At 36.4% G+C, this 24281-nt stretch overlaps 1 long non-coding RNA gene across 1 annotated transcript; it reads left to right on the top strand.

Annotated features, from left to right (window-relative positions):
* The first annotated feature begins 546 nt into the window (after positions 1–546).
* Positions 547–7995, top strand: LOC136829126 (uncharacterized). Its single transcript, XR_010850302.1, has 5 exons — positions 547–833; positions 3081–3206; positions 4638–4827; positions 5479–7565; positions 7839–7995. It is a non-coding gene; the product is annotated as an uncharacterized lncRNA (long non-coding RNA).
* The last annotated feature ends 16286 nt before the right edge of the window (positions 7996–24281 follow it).

Here is a 24281-nt window from a genome sequence, read left to right as displayed (position 1 = left end):
CTTAATGTTCCAGGAGATTCAACTCTTGAATGATGTAAAAATCAGTGATACATTTTTGGTTCTTACTTATAGTTATATGTAGAATTTATCGAAATATATCAAGTATATTGATTTTAATGCTCAAGTGGAAACGCTCATCTTATGGTTATGCAATAATTTATTTATAAAGACACGTCACACACATTTACATATAATATATATATATATATATATATATATATATATATATATATATATATATATATATATATATATATATATATATATATAAATTTGCTTTCAGTTCCAAGAGAAGCCAGTGGTGTCTAATAAGTTGTATTGCTTCTTGGGATATACGAGATCACGAAATCATTCAACTTTTTACTGTGTTTATCTATCACATCGATATGATTTTTTATCTATATTTGCTGTAACGAAATACTATAAAAACACTAGTACCGTATTTAGAGGCAAAATAATTTTACATTTTTCTCTGACACTGTAAGAATCATAACTAAAACGTAGTAGCGTTTCCCTGCATCATAGCAGCGTGCCAACGTCCTTTTAAGTAAAGGATGGAGATTTGTTGTGGGTTATGTTTGGAAAACATTCAGCAAGAGAAACATGAAATTACATTGGCCTGGAACGTTATTCTATAGCCTCTCCTCAGTGCGCACTCACGCGCGTGCGGGCTCTCATGTCAGCGTTTAGTAAAACAAATATATAAACTTTTGAAGAGAATCGGCAACTGCTTCACGTCGTCTGCCCGGTGGTGTAACCCTCCCTGTGACCTGTCAATCCGTTATTGTCGTCCACGGTTCTCGTTATTTGTGTCGATGAGAACTAATTGCATGGTAAGATAGCGTATCCTAAGTGGCCTCTATTATTGAATTAATACTGGATTAGTTACTGAAATGAGTGAAGCTTACGCTTTTATTGGTACTGACACCATTGAAGAGTGTGCCGTAGGCCGCCACCAATAGGCCAGCCTAGTCTGTCGTGGTTTTGATTATATTAAATAATATTTCCAGGGTTACATCAGTAGGTCATTTTTGACAGGTTGGCGAAAACGGCACCTGTTTGGTCAAGGAATGCAGTATTTCTGGTTCAGGGCAAAGTATAGTGGAGGAGCCTTTTGGGCAGGCTTAGTACATGCGAAGGCACAAAATAACTTATGCTCTATCATAAAATTCTAAACATATACTTAATATACCAGTCGTATGTAGATAGGAAGACTACAGTACAGCCACTGTAGAACAGGCAATTTATCCAGGGTGAGATGAACAAGGGTCTAGCCTAATATTTTGGCTAGGCCTGTTCTAAAGGAAGATGTAACTCAATTCCCATCTCACGAATGAAAATTTATTTTTCTAGACTTGAACAGAGCACCCGGTTCTTCCCCAGAGTTTGTCAGGCTGTGCTTCCACTTGAACTGTACACTGGCCCATAAATCCTAACCTAACCCATCCTATGCATCTTCCCCTACCAAACCTTTCCTAGGCTTGGGAAGAACCCTGTCCCTCCACCCCCTTCAATATTCATAGTCACTGAACCTTCAAACGGCTCTGATTGTTTCATGAGAACTATGTGACACTTTTCTTTAATTTGGACTAGATTTTCCCCAGCCAAGAGTGAGCAGTAATAGCCTAAGTAAGAAATAAAACGTTTGAGGAAATTTCAAGAGCAGAGGGTCTATGATTATGGAAATTTTTTGCTCATAGCTTCTAAAAGAGAACTGAATGTAAGTAAATGTGAAGGGTTTACGCATGAACTACCTATCCTCACTGCTGAGCAGTTTGTTTCAAAATGACATTTTGCCCTTTGTGTTGAACATCAGTGTCATTCTGGAATATCAGATTCAAGTGTCTAATACTAATGTTGAGTGATATATCAAATGCATAGCCATGATCTCTGTATGTTAACCTCGAAGTCTGAAGTCTGGATTAGCAACAATGAAACTATTCACATTTCTTTGCCAGTAGGATGTTTAGCATAGCAAAACAAAATGAGAGGAGGAGGTTTTGACTCTAGTCTCAGGTTGAGTAAGAGAAGTGGCATTATTATTATTATTATTATTATTATTATTATTATTATTATTATTATTATTATTATTATATGAAGGGAGTTGACCTCCATTTGAGCATGTTCTGTTAAAAAGAATGCCAGCATCAGTGGAACTGATTTTATACAAGGTCTTTGTAATTCTTCTCACTATTCTCTTTCTTAATGGCTGAATTCTGCTAAGAGCTGGCCGATTTATGTAGTCCCCTAACAGCCAATCAAAAATCAGCTCCCCTCCCACGTACCACCTGGGACCCTATGTATACCGACTGATGAGCCCATTCCAACCAGAACGAACTTACCCCGCCTTGACAATAGACAGACAATACGGTCAGAAACGCTGGTGCCCTTAGAAACCCTCTACGAAGACTCACCACCAATCAGGGACGCCGCTACAAAGATTCTCTAGTCGAGAACGATGCCGACTTCCTAAAACTCTAAGGGTATAACACGCCATGTTTAACTTCCAGAATAAAATGTGACTAAAATTTTCCAGAATCACTGCCTTTCTCCTTATCCAGATTATGTACCCCGGCCCGCTCTTAGCAGATATCAGCCCTGAAGAAAAGAGAATTTTGAGAAGAAATGAAAAGACCTTGTACAAAATCAATTCCACTGATGCTGCCATTCTTTTTAACAAAACACGTGGAACAAGCCTACAGGAGCCATTGATTTAAAATTCCAGCTTCCAAAGAATATAGTGTTCATTTGACAGAAGATAATATGAAATACAGAAAGAATAGATCAGCTATTAGTAAATAAAACAGATAAATTAATAAATTAATAGATACATAGATAAAAATGTAATTAAATTATCAAAATACAAGGTGAATTGTTTTAGATTAGTAATGCATTGCATGTTCGGTTGAACTTTTGAGGCTCTAATTGCAAAACATCAAGGGTCAGTTATGATGTTTTGGGTAGTTATTATTGCTTCGAGGAAATGACTGGTTATTGGTGTCAAAATTAATGGACTGCTGCAGATTTTTACCCCCAAAAATGGTTATATCAGATAACTGAACTATTCTTAACTCTTACAGATCTGGCCATAGATCGCTGTGAAACTTGGTCGAATGTTTGCCAGAGGCCAAGTAATGAGCCCAGTCTCTCCATTCGACAACCTTTTCAACTATGATCCGGTTTCAGTATGCTTCAGTGACAAACAGGTAATGTATACAATCACATTTGAATAAGTCATGTAGTTCCTGTACGTGTGATTTAGCGCCCAATGATTTTCTTTTGCTAACCAAGAAATATTTATAGGATATCATTGATGTTCTCCCCTTTTATGTACATTATACACAGGATCTTTTTGTTTGCCATACCAGGTCCAACTTAGACTTGTGTGGGTAACTGGACACTGAACCTTCTCAAGAATTACATAAATATCAAGAATGTGTATATAACAAATTAATGTATTCTGGTTCATTGGTATTGTATATGTAGTATATATTACCATGAATGCCTATGTACCAAGTAGCTATTTTTTTCACTAGCGTGCTAATGTTGTATCTGTTTTCTACTCTTATCAGTGTCACTGAGACAGATACTTCAAAGTTGTGGAGTTTGTAATGCCTTAAAGTGCCAGGCTCGTTTCTTGGAATTATTTTGACATTTCTCTTACATTTCTCTTACATTTACGTTGTGTTTTTATCTGTTTGTGCTGTGCTTGATCTTTCTTTATTCATGGTTTTGTTGTTATGTTGAAACAGATGGACATTTTAGCGTACTGAAGGTTTGCTTGTCAAATATGGACACGTCTGTTACTTATTTTAGGGTTATTTTATGTACCAGTTAGTGACATGGCAGCTAAATGCAGTCAAGTAAACAACTGACACCTATTTCGAGTGTCGTCACAGTTAAGAGATGATAATTCTGATCGTCTTGTCACCGCATGGAAATATATAAATGCAGGTCACGTTGGAAGGGTATAGTAGGGAGCTCCTTCACAGAAAGTCTTCATGTTTCATCTTTTGTGAGGTTAAGCATGAAATGAGGTTTCTGCTGTCTTGTGCCTTGTGAGCAGTTTGTCTGAATTCCTATCAGGTCTACTTAGTCATATGTAATCTGATTTGTTGGGCCTTCCTACAGGTCTTTGCCCTGCTGTTTCCATTTCTGCCGCTTTTCTGACTAGCTGTTCCACAACCCTTCTTATTACGCTCTCCAGCCATGGAGATCCCCCATAGGAAATGTGGTATTAGATTATTTTTTTAATTGTCTAGAGATATGGCTCTGAGTTCCCTACTTGATGCTGATGTATGGACTTATATCCATCCATCCAAGAATTTCTCTTGACAATATAGCAGTTCAGCCATCCTAGAGTTGTTTGATTAGCATAAGCTATTGCTCTATGAGAGGAACCATGGACTCAGGACTAAAATAAATGCTTCTTTGTCCATGCCGTGTATTTATCTTGCATCCATGCAATATACATATCATATTTTGCTTATATTTTGCTAAGTCTGTAGTGCTGAAATAGACTGTGTTAACCATATTTAGGTAATTTGTAATACAGTACCTTATAATCATGGAAAACTATGTCTTTTGTAATATCTGTAACTGCAGTGTGCCCTCATAAACCTTTACTTGTATTTCAGGTTGGTCTGTCGAACAGTTACACAAAATGCAGCTTATTTTTGTTTAGGCAATAAAGAAGACATGTTTACCAATCAAGGGTAGAGGTGGCAAACAGGTTCATTGTGTAGGCTACTGGTCCCAGCTATGCACTGTTGCCAAAGTACAGACTTCATGTTGAAGTCTCGCTCTACTGGAAAGCCCCTACACAGAGTAAGTGTATTTTTTTAGTTATTTTTATTGTATGCAGGACCGTCTATATACACTGGGAGTTTTGTAGTGCAATTTTGCAAATGTGAGTAGTTTGCGATTTCTCCGCGAGGTTTTTTATCAAAATCGCTTTCTGATTCTAAACCTTTTTGTTTATTATGTTCTGGTGCCTGAGGTATGAATGCTAACGTGTATATATGAGATATAAGGCCATTACTTTTACCCACGCGATTAATAAATGCTTTCTAGAGAAGAAATTCATCGTTTTGTTCTTACTGAAGGAAGAATTATCTGATTATTGAGAAAGTTCTGAAATCAAAAATAGTTTCAGGAACTGGATATTCACAGTTTTTCATTTCATTAGTTTTTGTTTTTTATTAAAAATTATTTGTTTAGATTTATTGTAGTTATATTAGTAATGACTGATAATTGGTTAAATGACAAGGTTTGCCAGCATATACTACGAGTAATACCTTCTTTGTAGAGAAGAAACTAATTACTGAGAAAGTTCAGAGTCATTTTGCCTTCTGACAATTTTTTTAAATTACCACAAGTTTACTCCAGTTATAAATTTCACTCCAATATTAGCACAGTTTTTCACAGAATAATTGTAGGACTCTGCATATCAATATTTTATTTGTTTTCTTGTTTCAGATTTTCAAAAATAATGCGAAGAATGAGAAACATTATGGCAGAATCGATTTCTTGAAAGCCGTAAAATTTTGGTGGTATAAACTGAATGGCTTTTCACAATGACTGAAGCCTTATGCAATCTGTACCTGACTTTGACAGGTGTGGTCGATCTTACGAAAAGAGAGCATCTGAAAGAAACTGTCCCGTTTAAAGGAAACAATGAATTGCTTACTTGGGGGTTACTTGTCTAAAAATATCCCCAAAAAGAGATGAGAACCTGCCACCTACCTGTGGTAGTTCATCCTGAACTATTTTGTTCCCCGTAGATGGGATGTCCTGTGATGATGGCCCCTATGAGCTTCAAGTAAATTAGATATTGTTGCTTCTGGTGGAACAGTTCTGAACATTCCTGTGGATAAGTTGATGGAACAGCTCTGAACATTCCTGTGGATAAGTTGATGGAACAGCTCTGAACATTCCTGCTGATAAGTTGATGGAACAGCTCTGAACATTCCTGTGGATAAGTTGATGGAACAGCTCTGAACATTCCTGTGGATAAGTTGATGGAACAGCTCTGAACATTCCTGTTGATAAGTTGATGGAACAGCTCTGAAAATTCCTGTGGATAAGTTGATGGAACAGCTCTGAACATTCCTGTGGATAAGTTGATGGAACGGCTCTGAACATTCCTGTGGATAAGTTGAGTCTTGCCCATGAAATGAGTAAGGAGAGGAACTTTGAGTTGTTAGCATCTATTGATGGAAGAAGGTTTGAAGATTCAGTAAAGCTATTACTGCTCTGTGGCTCATTTCTTGGCAGATGTCTTCGATAATGAAAGCAAATGCAGAACAAGAACTTCCTCTTGATACAATGGGAATACAAACAGGTACCTGATGGACATGCCTTCTGTGGAAAACTTTGGGAGCACTGTATAGGTTTGAGTACCTAGAGGTATTTTTAAACTTGAACACCCAATAGAACATTTATCTTGGCATGTTCTCTTCCTGTTCTTTGATCCTGTTACATTAAGATCAAGTCATCATTGAAAGCATGAGGAATAATCGAGAGAATTTAACTGTAAGATGGTACATACTGATCCTGCTGGATTAAGTGTTATAAGATAATCTAAAGATGGCCAGCTGGCTCTGTTGACTGCTAGGCAGTCTGAATTCTTAGGCCGATCACGCAGGTGTTCCGAGCACTAAATCCACTTTCTACTGTATACTAATCTGTCCCTGTTGGTATTGCTGTTATCAGAGTAGTTTACCAAGACAGCTGAGTCACATAACTACTCTCGCAAGACTGGCACTAAGCATTCTCCCACGAACAGGAGACAATGATTGGTGGAATGTGAAGTTTAAACAGTATCAGAGCTTAATGGGAAGAGACTAAAGAGTAAGACGAAACCAGAAAGACTGAAAGTAACGTAGCCTGAGTCAAAGATTCACAGCCAAGAACTTTTAGTGCCGTCTACAGTTCGCCACAGAAGATACCTTGTATTCAGTCTGCTGTGTGGTGAACAGTGTAGGGGATGAATTACAGTATTACCCTTGATGTATTAGTAGATACTGCTGAGACGTCTTACGGTTTTAACTTGTGCTAATATAGAGAAAAATATAACAATTGCATTTTTTAAGATAAAACACCAATGACGAGACTTTTGTTTGGATCAAGATTAATAGGCCCTTATTGTTCTAGCAGAGAATGTTACCACAGACCAGAACTGCAAGATAAAGGAGAGAAAATCAGCTACTAGAAAAGAGGAATATATGAAAATACAAATGGAATAACAAAATTCAAGATAAACAAATCAATATATGAAGAAACTTCAGGGAAGAAAGACATCAGTGAAACTGAAGCAGCTGTACTGTCTCTCTTGACACGAGAAGCACCAGAATCTAAAACACTACTGACAGCGTGACACATCAACAAGCTAAGGCTTCAGATAGTACGGAGGGTTAGGACAGGCTCTGAGAGCAATAGTGGAAGCTCCCAGGTAAAATCAAACGCATGGAAGATGGAAAACAGGCGATCTTTCAGGAAACCGCCACTTCTGAGTAATCCTTGGTGGAAAGTGATGACTCTGTGAGGCTGATGATATTCTGAAGGTGAGGAGTGTGCAGTTCACTTGGTCATGCTATAAGTGGAGCTACGTCCCCTTGTCATGGCTATGAAAACTTCTTGTGATAATTTGCTTTATAAAGCTACTTTTTTATTGGTTTCATAATCACTTTAAGATATAAGCACTCCTTACTATTTTTTGGGCTATTTGCTGTATCATATATTACTTTTTGAATATTTTTCGTTTTTTGTAAGTACGCTTTTTCATTTATACCGGAACAGTTATTCACAATCATTCATGTGTTTACTTTCTCTTGCAGGTCTACAACTCTCTTCCAGGAGCAGCCAAGTTTATGTACCCCCGTAGACATACTACCAGAAACCTGCCAAGCAATTTATAATGAATTAAAACAAGAATATCTTATGGTGAGCAATGTGTTCGCGGCTTAGTCCTACTATAAACAAAAGCTACACTGGGCCCCTATTGTACTATTTCTGCTTGTTCCCAAACCTCATATTATTTCTCATAATCATTTAGTTTATGCTGTACATTGCTGCTAATTATATCTTAAGCATGTTTATTCCATGGTATATTTTTTGTGGACTATTTTTTTACGGTTTTTAAGCACATATTTTTTTGTCTCAATATCAGTTTGACTGACTTAGTAAGTTTTACAATTACAGTGGCACCAAAGAGTAATACGGGTAAAACTAAAGAGACTGAGATAAACAGACGAACGTGAGACGACCTACACTCATAAAAAGTTGATAAAAAAAAGTGAACAAAACCTAAAGGCAATGGTGCAGTCCATTTCAAAGCAGCACCTCAGTTTCTCTTAAACTTATGAAGAGTATCAGCCTCCATCAAACAGCCAGAGATACTGATCCACAGTCTTGTGCTGTAGGTTATGTAAAATTCTAGCAATGAACAGGTGACATGAGACACCTGGACTCTTTCATAGAGCTCACCTGAAAAATTCCTTTTTAAATGAGAGCAAAAATTTGAAATTTGGAACAAGGTGGTGTTGAAGAAATAAAATGGCTAGGTGGAGAATTTTATATAAATTACTCTATGTAGAAGAAATATGTAGTTATATATTAAGGGTTATTCAGATGTTATTGAAAATATAAAATTTACAATATATTACGTTTGCATGTTTAAGTTTGAATAATTTGTTGTGTGTAGAATTTAAAAGAGTTATTATCAAATGCTAATGTTTTTCATGAAGGGTGGTTCAGATATTACTGAAAATATAAATTTACAATATATTTCTTGTACCTGTTTGAATCTGAACAAATTTTTTATAGTCTGAGAGAATGGTTAGTAAATGCACCAGAATTTTTTCCCGTCTGAATTATTTTCAAATGTTCTTAATGGCATTGCTAAAACTTTGATTTTCTCACTTTTCAGGTTATTGTATGAAGTCGAATATTTTCTCAGAACAATGAAGAATCGTCGGACAGAAAACTGCACAACGAACAATAGCCCATTCTGGCATTAGGCCATTTTCATCTGCCAGCAGACTTCAGGCTTGGTCCAATCTGGCATCGACCTTCCATTTGTGCAAAGTTTTTTTTTTTTTTTAGAAGAACTGGCTTCTTTTCAGTATTTTTATTGACTTTAACACCTGTGTAGTCTATACTGTTGGCTGTATTTGTACGAGTGGTATGTACCGAGATTTGTTAGTTTTTAGATGATTTTTCAAAGGTACCTGTGCACCTACGTGCAAGGCACCTGGGGGAAACAAACATTTTTATGCTGTGTAATGATTGCATGGGTATATTGCCTGACCTTTAGTTGTGCTGGATATTGATTGATAGGTTCATTCATTCATTGATTTTTCTAATTTTTTTCTTCATTTGTCCATCTGCAGGGCATGAAACCTTATCATTTCTGTAATGATTATCAGTGCAATCTTGTGCTCAAGACTTAGTAACCTGGAATATGGGACTTTCGCTAGTTAAGGGACCACATTCTGGGAATCTGAGAATGGTTTTCCCAAGTGTACAGTAGCTCCTCAAGTTAAGATACGCTTTAGGAGTCTGGATTTCTGATAAGTACTAAAGTTTATTAAGTAGCCAAGACCCAATATTACAGCCTCCACTTGAATATTGTCTAGATATCTTACAGCAAACAGCATCTCCATATAGTTCCTAACCTAAAAATTCAGTTTAAGAGATTCATTTTAAAATATATCACATCCAAAATTATAGCATAGCAAAAACATATTCAGAATAATGTAGCTGATGAGCTCAGAAGTCAGTTAAGTCGAGGCATTTAGTTTTTCTTTAATAGTTTCTTATCTATATACAATACTTATTGTGGCAATGTCACTTCAGATAGGAACTTTCAATTGCTACTTTGTGCAGAGCATTCTGCTCCTGCTGTGAGATCTCATCTCGTAAAAGGCATCAGTTTATATCCAAAATAGGTTAAGGACCCTAGAACCACACTTTTCTTAATATTTAATGTTTGGGGGTATTTTTTGCATAACAAAATAATGAGGAAGAGACTTTGAATGAAAGTACGTACTGTATTCTTTGGAAAGAATGGAAACTGATAGAAATTAGAAGTTGGTATTATCTGTAATTTAAAAGAAAAAGAAAGTGTCGTAAAGTAATGCATGATGTAAGCGCAATGACGATGTGCTCGAAATGTTGTATATATACGTGTATTATACTATTGAATGCCAGTATCAATGTAATACTGCATATTAGGAGTTTTGCAAAACTAATGTAATTTTTAAGAATTTTATAACTTTTTCATTTTGTGATGAATTTAAGGGTTTTCAAGAATCTTATAGTTGTTGAACTTTAAATTGAAATTATTTGTGAAGCAATTGTAATCACTGTAAGTTGTACAGATGCCAGCGAGCTTAATCGTTAAATGGATTACAAGGGTCATGTTCATTTTTGCATGATTTATGTATCTATAACTACAGGTATCTCCCATGGGCTGGATAATGTACGCTTGTATAAACAGGCTATCTTGACGTGTAGAAATGACGCGCATTTTATTTGATTGGGTATATTAATGTGGTTCGCCTTTAAATCAATCATGTGGTGCACTGTAGGCATTACTAAAGGGTACCTGCAGCCTCCCTTTGACCCGACCAGCTGCTGTACCCATATTTTACCCTTTTATTTTAATTCCAATCCAGCTTGCTTTCTTCCATTTTGCTGTCAAACCACTCTAACTCCCTCTTTCACTGTCTTCAGCGCCGAATGGCTGAAAGCGGCAGAGTGCTTGGCTTTAGAGCCAAATTTTCATATATAAAATCATCTTGCATTCACCTTCAAATTCTGGTGTTGCATTAACGTTGTTCAGGGTTTATTAAACATTCACTTGACCATGTAAAGCTGATTATTATTTTTAGCACTTCGTTAGCAAAATGTAATCGTGATTCTATAAGAGGTTTTGCCTACATAGATCAGCTGGGAAGAATAGTTTTAAGTAAATCATTCAGTTACTCTAGCAAGTTTTTATAGTCACAAGTTAGACCTTGGCTGGATAAGCAACATTAGTCATCAGTCACTATTATTATTATTATTATTATTATTATTATTATTATTATTATTATTATTATTATTATTATTATTATTATTATTATTATTATTATTTAAAAAATTGTTGTCCCAACGGCGTTTAACTTATAGAAATCAGTCTTTATTATTATTATTATTATTATTATTATTATTATTATTATTATTATTATTATTATTATTATTATTATTATTATTATTATTATTATTATTGTTGTTGTTTTTGTTGTTGTTCTCTCAACGGCATTTAGCTTATAGAAAGTCATCGACAGAGAGAGAGAGAGAGAGAGAGTGAATGAAACACAAACGCGGGCAAGTACCTGTAGCAAGAGCGCTGGATTCATGTCTTGGCAGGTCGAATTTTTATTGGCCTGTTTCCGCCGTGATATTACCGATGTGATGGTTCTCTGCTCCATTGCGGCAGATTTCCTGTGTTTCTTGCCATGTTATTGCCTGCTGTTTCTCTCTCTCTCTCTCTCTCTCTCTCTCTCTCTCTCTCTCTCTCTCTCTCTCTCTCTCTCTCTCTCTCTCTCTCTCTCTCTGCCTGTTGTTGTACCCGGAATGGAGGCCTGTTCAGGTTGTGGGATGGTACCGGGACCACCGAGAGTGTCCCGGTAGAACGCTTCTCTCTCTCTCTCTCTCTCTCTCTCTCTCTCTCTCTCTCTCTCTCTCTCTCTCTCTCTCATGGTTGTAATTATTCAGTATGGCGTCTTCTTGTAGATGACGCTACTTTCTTTCAATTCTGTCTATAAGGGCACCAGGCCATTCTTCAAGATGAGGAGACTTGTCCTCATATTTTTACAAGAAATTATTACCTGGACTCTTTCGCTTACTATTATAGGAGTAACATTTTCTTTTATCTTTCTTTTGACCTTTTAATCCTCCAGGTACTTTCGGTGCATGTGGTTCCGGAAAGAAACTGTTTTTACTGCACCTTTTCGTCGTCTTCATTGGTGGGGTTTTCATTCCTGCGACACTTGTTTATCGTGATCCTTGTCAGCTGCGCGATCCGTTTTCTATGAGTGCCCCCTTTTTTTATGATTTCCCGTTTTTTATGAGTGCCCGTGTTTTTACGAGTGCCCGTTTTTTATGAGTGGCCGTGCCGACTCGATCTCCTTGGTGGCGTCCCTCTAAGTGCAACAGTGCGGGAGTGCCAGACGGCCGAAAAAGTATCCACCACAGATTTCTTGTACCTGTCCGGCTACTCGCTTGGTTCACTGAGGCAGAGGCCCGGGTTCATTGGCTTTCTGTAAACCACAGTGGCATTCACTGTCTGGGTCTGTTGCTCGCGCACATCCAGGGAAGGGAGGACACCCTTCGAAAAATCTTCTCAGGGTTTCTAGGTCCTCCTCTTTGCTGACTCTGACAAATGTGTCGTCGATGTAACGGTGGTATTGAAGGGGGCAGGGGATCTTACTGAAACCCCCCTTCTCGGCGATGTCCACGTAAAAGTGAGCAAATAGCTCCCCCGATGAGGATCCCATCGTTACACCGTCTATATGGCAGTATAGATGGCATCTGTGTGTGATCAAGGAGGGGTCTTCTTGGTACATGTTTCAAGAAGTGCGTTCAGGGGCTCCTTGGGACGTTCAGCGTCGGGGTATCCTCGCACCTACTCGTATATATTCTGTTTATGGGAGCCTCAGAGTTCCTGTAGGATTTCTGTGTTGGAAATATAAGGGGTGAGGAGATTACTGAGTCTTTTAGCGAAGTTATGCATCGGTGTTGGTATCTGGCTGATGATGGGCTGTAGAGGGCTTCCAGATTTGCTCTTTTCATATTGCCTTACATATATATATATATATATATATATATATATATATATATATATATATATATATATATATATATATATATATATATATATATATCCTGGTTTGAAGTCGACCAAGGCTGAGGGAATTCTAGGGGAATTACTCCTTATCAGACAAAATAAAGCTTAATTTTTCTTTGTGTTCATCAAGGAATATCAGGAAAAATTGGACCTTATCTTGGTTGATAACTTCAAAATTCGACGAGAAATAGACAGGACTCTCTACAAGCTAAATGCCGTTGAAACAGCATTTATTATTATTATTATTATTATTATTATTATTATTATTATTATTATTATTATTATTATTATTATTATTATTATTGCAGACTTTATGTTAGAATTATTCAAAAAGAAAAAAAAAAGAAGTTAGCTGGTCTATAAGTTTCAAGTTAGCTTTAAAGAAACATTCGTAATTTCTGTTGAGCTTTCTTTCTTAAATGTCTTATTTGAGCATCTTAACCTAAATCTTAGAGAAGAAACAGGAAAGTCTTTGCAAAAAGATGCAACATTCAGACAATCAGGCGAGAAGTAAAGCAGTCAAAACCACACTACATTTAAGCGTGTCTCATGATGTATGAAATGAAGGCATGGTAAAATCATAGTTTTTTTTTACGTATTCAGTGAGTTTGTCTTTTTTTTTTTTTTTTTACATGCTGATAGTAAAAGACATCCAAACAGATTGCACATATTTATAGCCAGACGAGTGCTGTTCCTGCGCGCATTTCTAATTTAAAGCACTTTTTGGTTTTTTATTATTAATCAGATTTCAGCTGGCCCTTTTGTAGCTACTATTTACATTCCATTTCAGTTATAAAGGTTTAATTTATTTCATATTAAATATGATGTTATATTATTTCCAGATAGCATTCCCCTGTAAAGACATTCATAATGTATCAAGGTCATACCTTATGCAGAGATTTTCAGGCTTACTTAGGGTCAGCATTTTTTGTAAGGCAATCTCTCATTCATTTTCCAGTTTGAAGGTGCAATGTTAGATATCAGATAAATGGGCAAAATTACCATTAGGTCCATTAAGTGCAAAGAATTGGGAATTGCTTATGGTATAGTTCTGTTATGGGCACTAGATTTTTTTTTCTTTGCCATTTAGAGTTCGCTGGCATCCTGTGCATTTAATGTCCTTTAACTTTCTATGTTTTTTATTACTAAATTTTAACAGGCAGAACATATTTTAACTCTTAAAGGTTTACTTTTTTGTTAAATGGAGCAATGGTTTTTCTTTTTCTTTTGGAGTGCTTGTTTCAATGTTTGAAAATCCAAAGAAAGAGTCATCTAAGCTAGCTGGATGCATCTATAGAAGGATGTCAGTTTGAAATTTCAGTGTCTGATATTTTGTTTGTCATTCTTATTATAATGGTCCTCAACCAGACTGTTGATTGAAATAATCTAAACTTTCAAAGACATTCCTCAAATGGATTGATTCTAAAACCAGACTGAACTGGAATAAAGAAAGGTTTGAAAAAGTTGGATAGCCAGTAGAGAATGTCGTCGTGCCATTATTAATCAGTTTCAAGTAAGACTACTTTAAAACCAGAAAAAAAATGTTTTTTGTTATTAAAGTTCTCGTACTTATTTTGAAATAATAAGAAAAATATTTCTAGTTTTTGAGGGGTATCAGTATGTGTTCTGCCTGTTAATACACTTTATTAAGTTTACTATGGTACTTCAGTGCAGCAGTGGCCAAATCTTCAGGCCTAGATTTTTTTGTGTCCTTGAAACACAAAAGTTGGTATAAGGAATTTTTATGTTTAAAGATATGTTGCTCTTGATAGCCTCCTCAAAATCGGCCATTTTTAGCTATTATTTTTCGCAGAAAGCTTCACATTTTGTAGCAAGACACTTTGTATTTAGATTGTAGGATCTGCTGATATCTGTGGCATTTTTATCAGTTTTGCTTTTCAACTTTATGGTCTGTTTCTTACAGAAAAACGTAATGTGGACTTGGCCTTAACTTGTAAGTTAAAAGTTTGTAGACTTTATTGCATTATTTTTAGCGTATGAATTTTGTTTGCAAAGATTCTTATATGTAATTATTTCAGTTGTATTATATTTATTGCTTAGTAGAGGAGAAGTTTATGTTGAGAAGACTAAGATCTTCAATGGACTTGTTTTATGAAATGACAGAGTTTAAAAGCCTTTACAGTCAATGAATTTGGCCAGTGCTGCAATATAGTACGTCTCCCAAGTGATTTTTATACATTATTGTACATTTTAAAAGGTTTCTTGGCTGTAATTTGGTTATTGTTAAAGGGAACATTTTGTAAGACTTAAGTCTTGAGTTAGCTGTGGTGCTCTGTCATGTGACGTAAGCATGGACTTCCATATTTAACTCCAGAGCGAGAATTCTTGTTTTTGCATTTAAGAATTAGTGAGAAAAGCTTAGCATATTGCTTTACATTAATACAGTGAGTTTAGGCATGTAATCGGCAAATATTTTATTTAGTTTTACTTGAATTTGTGGACACTAAATGAACCAGTAGTGATGCATTAGGTACAGATTGGGAAGATATTTCAGTATAGTGTTCATATTCCAAGTTTGTAGCAAGTATTTGTTAAACAATCTCAGGTATTCAGTTTTTATGGGCCCTATAGATACAGTAACTGAAGGTTAATGAACTACTTTAAATTATTGGACAGTCAGATATAAGATTCTAAGTTGTAGCCATTTTATGTACCCTGAGGCGTGAGTTTATCAAACCACAATAGCAAATTCTTAGACAGTGTCTAATAAGAGTTTTTATATATAATCTTTATTTAAAATATGTTACGACAGTAATAACGGAGAACACGGGGATACCTTGAAAATAACAAACAAAACGAAGAAGATTTTGAGGTGCAACTATAGAATATCAAGATTTATAACCAGAGTTTGCTGGAGATAATTTAGGAAATTCTGGAGATAATTTTCGTCCAGCGGCTATGAAACATATTGATATCTCATAGATAGTGATGGTTTGGACATGTGATGAGAACACAAGAGATTTCATGTCAGAAAAGTAATAGGCATAAAAATAGCAGGACTAAAAAGGACTGTAGGGAGACCCAGGATATCTTGGAAAAGGATGATAGATTAGGCCTATACTACATTTGGGAGGGGAAATTTCTGGCTCAGGGAGGTCTATGATATTTATAATGATGGCTAGTAATAATGATGATAATGAATGATAATGAATTGTGGGAGCAGAGAGGCATTGCAAGGAAATTTTAGGGCGCAAGATTGTTAGAAACACATTTTATTTATAATGTCAAAACCTGAAGTTTGACATAATAACAGCGTTTAGCTGAAGGAGTAGCGTACTGGAGCATAAAGCATTTTATCAAAAGCACTGAGATATGGGTTTCTTTTAGGGAAGCTTAAGGTAAAAGAAAGTTTATATACCATTTGGTGACATACATCACAGGGTCAGAAAGATGAATACATAAAAAAACCTTTCAGGAATATTTTGTGAGTTGTTTTATCAGACTCTGAACAAGAATAATTCAACAGAATCTTGCTACAGGGTTAAACGTGGTCCCATGCTTATGACTAAAGGAAGTCCACATTGTAATGCTGACAATGCTGTTAATATTGATTCTAAAGTCGAAGTTCCCTTCCAGAACTGGAAATGTCAAATAAATAAAGGGCTTGTGCCCACACCCAACGGGGCTGATCTTGTAAGATTGCGCTGGTGCCAACTGAGCGTTCCTAGTTTGTGCCCCACTACCAGAGGCCTTATAGGAGTCAAACAGCCCATAAAAACACTCATGATAATTGTGGTTTGTGTCAATCTTCTCTAAATGGAAATGTTATGTATTGTATTTGACAGTTGTCCGGCTACTGGAAACATTTTGTCACTTGGACATATTCCAGACGGTTAATACTTACTGGAACAGGTGTCTAAAATCAGCTTCATAAAAGAGATAGATGTAGCTTAAGGCTGTGATGTTGACATTTTCTATCTTATTGGTAGGGTGTCTTTAGCTTTGATTTGAAATTCTCAAAGGTGTTTGTCACGGAACCAAAGATAATCATGGACACAGGAAGACCTGAGAAAAATCTTGAGTCACAGTTGTAATTTGCCCACCTATAAATTTTCAAGTTTTGCCTAGTTATCTTAGGGTAAGGTGCTTTTAAATGATGACTGATGAGAAAACAAATGTATTTAGATTTTTTAAAACTCTTTCAGTAATCTAAGACCATCTTTGCCAATACTGTTTCATGGTCCCTTTGAAGAACTTTTGTCGTTCATGTTGGTTCCATACTTTCATTCTGACTGATGTAAAAGTGTCCTGTACCTGAAAAGTATTGTTTTGAAACATAAGTCCTGTTTAGTAAATTGAGTAACTTTACCATGCAAGTGAAAAGCTTCCTTTTTATCAGATATTTGTTAGAGGTAATGAATTTTGCTATATAATCTAATTCTCATAGTGAGTGCATGAACAAGATGTAAAGTCCAGTTTTTATGGAAATGAATCTTCAGCAAGCTGAGTAATCAGCCATAGATCATCTGCATAGCTTTGAGAATAAGTATACTTGGATAACTGAATGCGTTCTACTGTCAAGACGCAAAACTCGCCAAAATATGAAATGTATTTCAAATATAACCTCGTCTGGTAACCATCTTTGTGTTTATAACTAAATGAATTGATTACAAGGAAATATTTCTGTATTTTTGTGAGATATATCTTTGTTAATTTGATCTGAAGATGAATGTTTTACTGTGCTTAATTAGACAGGAGAATTTGGGTTTGCTGTATTGATTTGTGATGAGAATTGGGTAATTGACTTGGTCTGTTTATACCATTGCATCTGTAGGAGCTCTGAAAAGCACAAAGAATGTGAATGTAAACGTCATTAATTCTAGGGCCCCTTTTAGTTTATGATTGTACCATTGTCCCATTAAGGACTAGGAAGAGTTTTGGGAATAATTTCTTATATTTAGGCTATCAAAAAATTTCTAGACAGGGTACCAGTATCATCTTATACATGTCCAAGCTTTTAGCATGCGTTGTCTCTCATTGTGTAATTGACCAAAGAAGAGTGTAACATGCAAACTGTTGCATCATTTCGCTCAGAAGTGGTGCAGCAACCTTTTCATTTTCTTAAAATGTCTGTGCATGTATCGTCACTTCCTGCTAATCTGTTTCAAAAGATGGAGCAAATGGCCATATTAATTCTGAGAGCAGATTCGTGTGGTTCCAGTACCTAAGTTGTTACCTTTCACTATTTGGAAGTGGGTAAGTTTGTTTTGAAAAGAAACCTTCGTCAAAAAATTCATGTGCAGAGTAGTTTATATATACCATTGTCACTGGTGTGTATTGAGATATTTCCGAAGACGGGAGATGAAAGCTTTTAAGGCAGTGATGTGCACGGATGGACTTTTCAAAAACTGGGTTGTTCGTCTTTATAAAAATGTTCAAGGAAATGTCTGTCAGGGAAGTTCTGATTTCAGCCAAGCGTTGTGGTCTGATTTCTATGCCTTCGCCATGTTTCTTCAATGTTCCCCTGCCTCATTGTATTGACAGTTAGCTGTTGTGAATTGCAGTATGGCAATATCTACATTAAGTGAAACTCTCTTTGGAGTTTGGACTTGTAAGGCTTTCCTTTCTATGCAGATTTTGCTACTCCCAGTTTAAGACTGAGAGACAGACAGAAGGAAATTTCAGTGAAAAGCCCGATACTCTTTAATACTGAGTTGAAATTGGGTTGTTGTTTAGTTCTGTTGACAGATAAAGTGTGCTATAGAATCCTGTAAGCAAAGCTGTGCTTTAATTTAAATTATAGTACGTCAACTGTTCATGTCGATTTGTAAGAGGAGTTAATTAATCTTGTTGCCCCCTATCACTGGTATAGTGTAGACCCTGAATTGCATCTGGTTTAAGTCGGGGAAAGTTGATACAGGTTTGCTGGGACGCTAAAGCAATTATTGTGGCACTATACTATACCTCCCCTGCAGGAAAGTTTTGTGTGGTGATGCTCAACTTGCTTCTCGTATTAGGAAACCTTTTGTGTGTTGCATTTTGTGGTAGTTTTGGTTGGTCTTAATTACCAGAACTGAGGGTAAAATAAACGTTTTAAAGATTGTAGTGTTAAGTACTTACTCTTTATCTTGTGGCATTGCACTTTTCTGGAAGTTCTTGTTCAGCAATTTTGCTGTTCACTTCTACCGTTAGTAGCTCTATCTAGCTCTATCTCCTTTTAGAATCCAAAGCATATAGAGCAATGCATCCGGTTCCAGTCTTCAGGAATATTAATTTCACAGCTTACAACATTATCATCACAGACTTCACACTTCCTCCAACAAAGGATGTAAAGATTTCTTGCTTTCTTACTGTGCATTTTTAAATCCAGTCACCTTTTTGAAGTGTTTAGTGTGTCCTCTATTCCACAACTCACACGAGATCATCAGTGTGTTTTCAAAGTGATTTCCATTGTCTATGAGTTGTGAATTTTATACTTTATATCCTTCAGGTCAGTAAAAGATGTTTTGCGCTTGCATACCTAAATCCATTCTGAATTCTTTCCCTCCAGTGTGAAGGATTTATTCAGTGCTTTGCACTTATATTTTTGTCCTGGTTTTACTTATCTCTGAGGGATTTAGTAAGCCTGTTTTTGGTTTCTTTCTTGGTTTTCTGACGGATTTATTTTGTATTTATAACCGTAGATCTTGTCTGGATTTACTTTCCCTCGGATGAGAGATTTGTATTGCCTGCTGGAAAGCTTTCTCCCTGTTATAAAAGATATATTTTATACATGCTCTTTTGTAGATCCATTATGGATCTTTTGTTCTGGGTAAACAATCTGGAAATCCCTGCGTTGTTAAAGACAGTTTAAAAGTGGCCAAAATCTGCCAAAAATAAGCTTAATCATCTTCTAAATATAATTTTTACTTTTTCTGTGTACACGGCTCCTCCAAATCTACTTGGATATAAATCCTGTTTGTGTATTTTCTCTCATTTCTTTTGAAGCTCTCAGTTTGTCATTACTGACTCTAGTATCGTATCCTTTTTTACTGCCAATAAGATATCGGTGATGACTGCCCTTTTTGAAGTGTTTATTTGGGTGTTACTGTCATTAGCTGTTCCCTTGTAAGCTGGGCCACTCGCGTTATAGTAAGGCACATGTTAGACTTGAGAGCTCTAGATGCTGAGTGCAAGTTGTGATTCAGATGATAGGTCAGTCCATTGTTACAGCCTTTGCCGTGTGGAAATTCTGTTTCCTGTTTGTTTTTCAGATCTTGTATGCTTTCCTTGTTTAAGAGGTTATTCCGCTATTATCTCCTCTTCATAGGCAAGGATGAACTTGCTTGCAATGCAGTTATTAAGGTGTTATTCATGTTCACGAGTAAATACAGTTGCCAAGAACTTGTATTTGCTCTAATTAGGAATTAGACACTGGTTCATTTTTGTCACCATTTTTTATTTGTTTGATTTATAGCTTTCTAAAATAGGTATTCATATCTCTCTCTCTCTCTCTCTCTCTCTCTCTCTCTCTCTCTCTCTCTCTCTCTCTCTCTCTCTCTCTCTCTCTCTCTCTCCAAAGCTTTAATTTAACGAAAGAATGTTGACCTGAAATAATTACAAAAAGAGTGTAATGTCTCTCTCTCTCTCTCTCTCTCTCTCTCTCTCTCTCTCTCTCTCTCTCTCTCTCTCTCTCTCTCTCTGTTTGGTTTCCGGTTGGCATAATTTTTGCTTCTTGTGGCCTGTTTCCTCTTTACAATAAGGGAAGCATTCATTGCACGAAATTCCATTTTCTTCAGACGGAAGATCTTGCTTCCAATATGCTCTCATAAATTGTAATACAGTATAAGCAACAGTAGCTCTCGGTAATTTTCCTCGTACCATCTATGTCCCCCCTTATTTCTTTTAAGTTCCATAGTTCCTATTTTATCCAGCTGTACTTTATTTTGCTTGCTATACATATCAAGAGATGCTTTCATCTTTCAATAAATCAAAGCACAACAGTTCTGTCAATTTTCCTTGTGTTTGTCTACGTCGCAATCAAGGTTGAAAACTAGGCTATTTATACTTCTTTGCAAAAGTTTCTTTTGGTGCTTGATACTGCACTCGGTGGCTGAATGTATTTTGTTGTTGTTATTGTGCTTGGTTTGTGAATGACTTGATTTTTTTTCGTAGCTGACTGCTTCATTCCTTTTTGGATGTTCAACTCGTTCATGGATTAGAGTAAAGGGTGTTTGGTTAGGTTAATAAATCTGTTGCACATTCTGACGCCCATCCAGTCAGAGAGAGAGGGGATTTTTAACAGTGAATTCTAGCCAGAGTTTAATGTGTCAGAAAAAGATAGGGATTAATTTTAATTATCTGACGACAAGGCATCTAGTTGGGAATTAGCACATGGAAGAGATGACACGGTCAATCCTGGCTTACTACTGAAGAGACAGCAAGGAAAGAAGAAGAATTTTAGTTAGAGAAAAGTTTTGTGCAATCATGTGTCAATTTCAGTCTTGGGTCGTCATTACAGTAAATTAAATAGGACGATATGCTTCTATGATTTGTACCCTGCACACGCATGTTCCTTGATGGGTTTGTTGTTTTCAAGTTTTGTGGAGCTTACTCATAAGTCTGCAAGTTCACATAGAATGTTCATAGCAATGGGGCATACATGAAGATTTTAGGCCTATGTACTGGTTGGCCAACTTTAAGATTGCAATGGCCACTGCCATGTTGTGCTCTCGATTTTCTTGTGAGGGATGGGGCAGAGTTCTTTATTCAGTCAGCAGTAGTAAAGATTGACCTCTGATGCTAGCTGCTTCACAGCTGAGGTCAAGTTCATTCATACTCTGGATTCCTCCAAAGGCCTACCTTCGAATCCAGTTCGTGTTGGCAGTTAATATATTTTTTTGGTGTTTACTGTCTGAGCCCTGAATATTCTATTCATTGCAGCCTGCATTTTCATTTGGTTTCTAAGACATTTCTACCTCCCTGATTCCTATATTACTGTACTCTGGTGATTGATATTAGGTCTGTTCTGGGTTAGAGGAACTGTCCAAAAGCATCCAGTTTCATGCAAAGGGGAAGTTAACGAGAACTGAAACTCCTGTTTGAGTCATCTGTTTAGTAGGCATTGATTATTGGTATGCTGCTGATAACTTCTTATGTTGCTCTTCACATCTGATAGGAGAAGCGTCCTGTCTGCTTTCTGAGAGAAATATAATTGATTATTGTGGGAAGCAGCAGCTGTTTCAATATTCATGGAGGTCCTTATGGTGAACGAGGTTTTAGTAGGACAGCTTTAATATTTTGCAGTCCAATCTTTCCCAAGTGTTGTGTATTAAATCGCCTGTCTGAGTTGTTGCAGGATCATTCTTCGAACTGGTCGATACAAGCTATGGCTGGTAAGCTCTTGTCTTTTTTCAGTGAATTACTGATATTCGCCTTCACTGTCTTGTTTTTCTATGAGGCTGCTTGCATGCTTATTGCTTGAGAGGGACCTTCTTTTACAAAACTGGTCCATGGTACACAGCAGTAGTTTTCCTTGCTGAGTGAAATGAAGCCTTGAAGAGCTTTTGATCTACTGTGCCTTTTCTTTGGTAGTTCTTAATTTTTCATTTTTTGTTTGGAAACCTTTCATACTTCATGCAGGTGTTGTTTAAAGCAATTTCATTTGGGAGATATTTTAGGCCGTGTTGTATTATCATTGCTTGCCTTGGCATCAAATTAACTTGGATAATAATAATAATAATAATAATAATAATAATAATAATAATAATAATAATAATAATAATAATAATAATAATAATAATAATATTCTTTATTGCAGCTCAGGGCCATATGCATGGAATATACAAATACAATACACATATTCTAGATACATACGGTAACATGATAATTTAAAATAATAATCTGCAGTATCCACACAGTTGCTGAAGAAGTAGAAAAATAGAATTCATAATAATAGTAATGACAGTAATTATATGGAGAAAAATAGTAAAAAAAATATTAAAAATTAAAACAATTAAAAATACAGATTGCAGACAATTAATTTCCAGCTAGGGACATTAGGTGGTTACAGTAAGTCAGGTCCAGAAAGCTAAATATGAGAATTGGAAATTGCAAAACTCTACAATGATATTCACAGCAGTAATAAAAAAGGGAGAATATCAGTAAGAACAAGAAATGTAGAAAGATAATAATAATAATAATAATAATAATAATAATAATAATAATAATAATAATAATAATAATAATAATAATAATAATAATAATAATAATAATGACAGATTCTGGAGATGATACTTCACAATTGCAAAAATAGGGAATAAGTCATTTAAGGAACAGACGCCTCATTATCCCGTCTTTCCCACAATTCAGATCTTCATGCCTGACTGCTTAGGATGCTTTGTGTGAGAGAATTGCTGCTGTTTCTCAGTCGGGTGACCAGACTGGACATTGTTCGCCTCACAATGATTTTCAAATTATCCAGGCGGTTTTCTATGAACATCTGCGTGGCAGAGTGATACCGAGGAGTGTTTGTGAGGCGTCTTAGAATGTCATTGTGAACAACAGTGATACGTCTCATGGTCTCTCGGGTATAGTTCGTCCAAAGGGAACACCCATATATACTGTAGCAGTACGAGCGGAAGAGCAGCAGTTTCATGTTTCGGTGGCAGAAGGCAAACTTCTTTGCAATCATGTTGCCAGTTGCACATAGTTTACGACGCCTCTGTTCTATGTCTGCCGTATCTTTTAGGTCGTCCGTGATAATGTGGCCCAAGTAAGGAAATTCATGCACGAATTCCAGACGATGATTTCCGAGGAAAATTTGCGGTTCTGCAATATGCTTAAGCGATCTCGGGAGCAGCGACATACTCTGGGCCTTGGTTTCGTTGTATAGGATATCAAATTCCTCTGCATATTGGCGGCAGGTGTCGGTGAGTCGTTGGAGACCTTGCACTGATGGGGAAATCAGAACCATATCGTCGGCGTAACAGAGGTTGTTTATATTTTTTTATTTGATAGTGCATCATATTGGGAGGTTCAGTTTGACATTCAGGGCATCTGTGTACGTGTTAAACAGGTATGGAGAGAGAATGCTCCCTTGCCGGAGCCCGTTTAAGGACCCAAAGGTGTGCGACAATACGTTACCCCATTTGACACAGAATTGCTGTGTGGAGAACCAACAACTTAAAACGCCAATTAGATATAGAGGTGTGCCTCGTTTGTGCAGCTTCAGGAAGAGTTTCAGGCAATTTACTCTGTCAAATGCTTTTATCACATCTACAAAACATAGGAAAAAAGGAGAGGCTGATGATATGTAATAGTTCAGCAGTTCTTTCAGGATATAGATGCAGGTGTCGGTTGAGTGGTTTGCTTTAAAGCCGAACTGGTTGTCAGTAGTGTGTAGAAAGGGGAGAAGTCTAAGAATGGACTCAAGTATCTTCGGCGC

The sequence above is a fragment of the Macrobrachium rosenbergii genome, chromosome 44 (assembly GCF_040412425.1).
Source record: "Macrobrachium rosenbergii isolate ZJJX-2024 chromosome 44, ASM4041242v1, whole genome shotgun sequence".
NCBI classification, from domain to species: domain Eukaryota; kingdom Metazoa; phylum Arthropoda; class Malacostraca; order Decapoda; family Palaemonidae; genus Macrobrachium; species Macrobrachium rosenbergii.
Note: the sequence above shows the minus strand (reverse complement) of the source record. Positions and strands in the feature narration are given on the sequence as shown.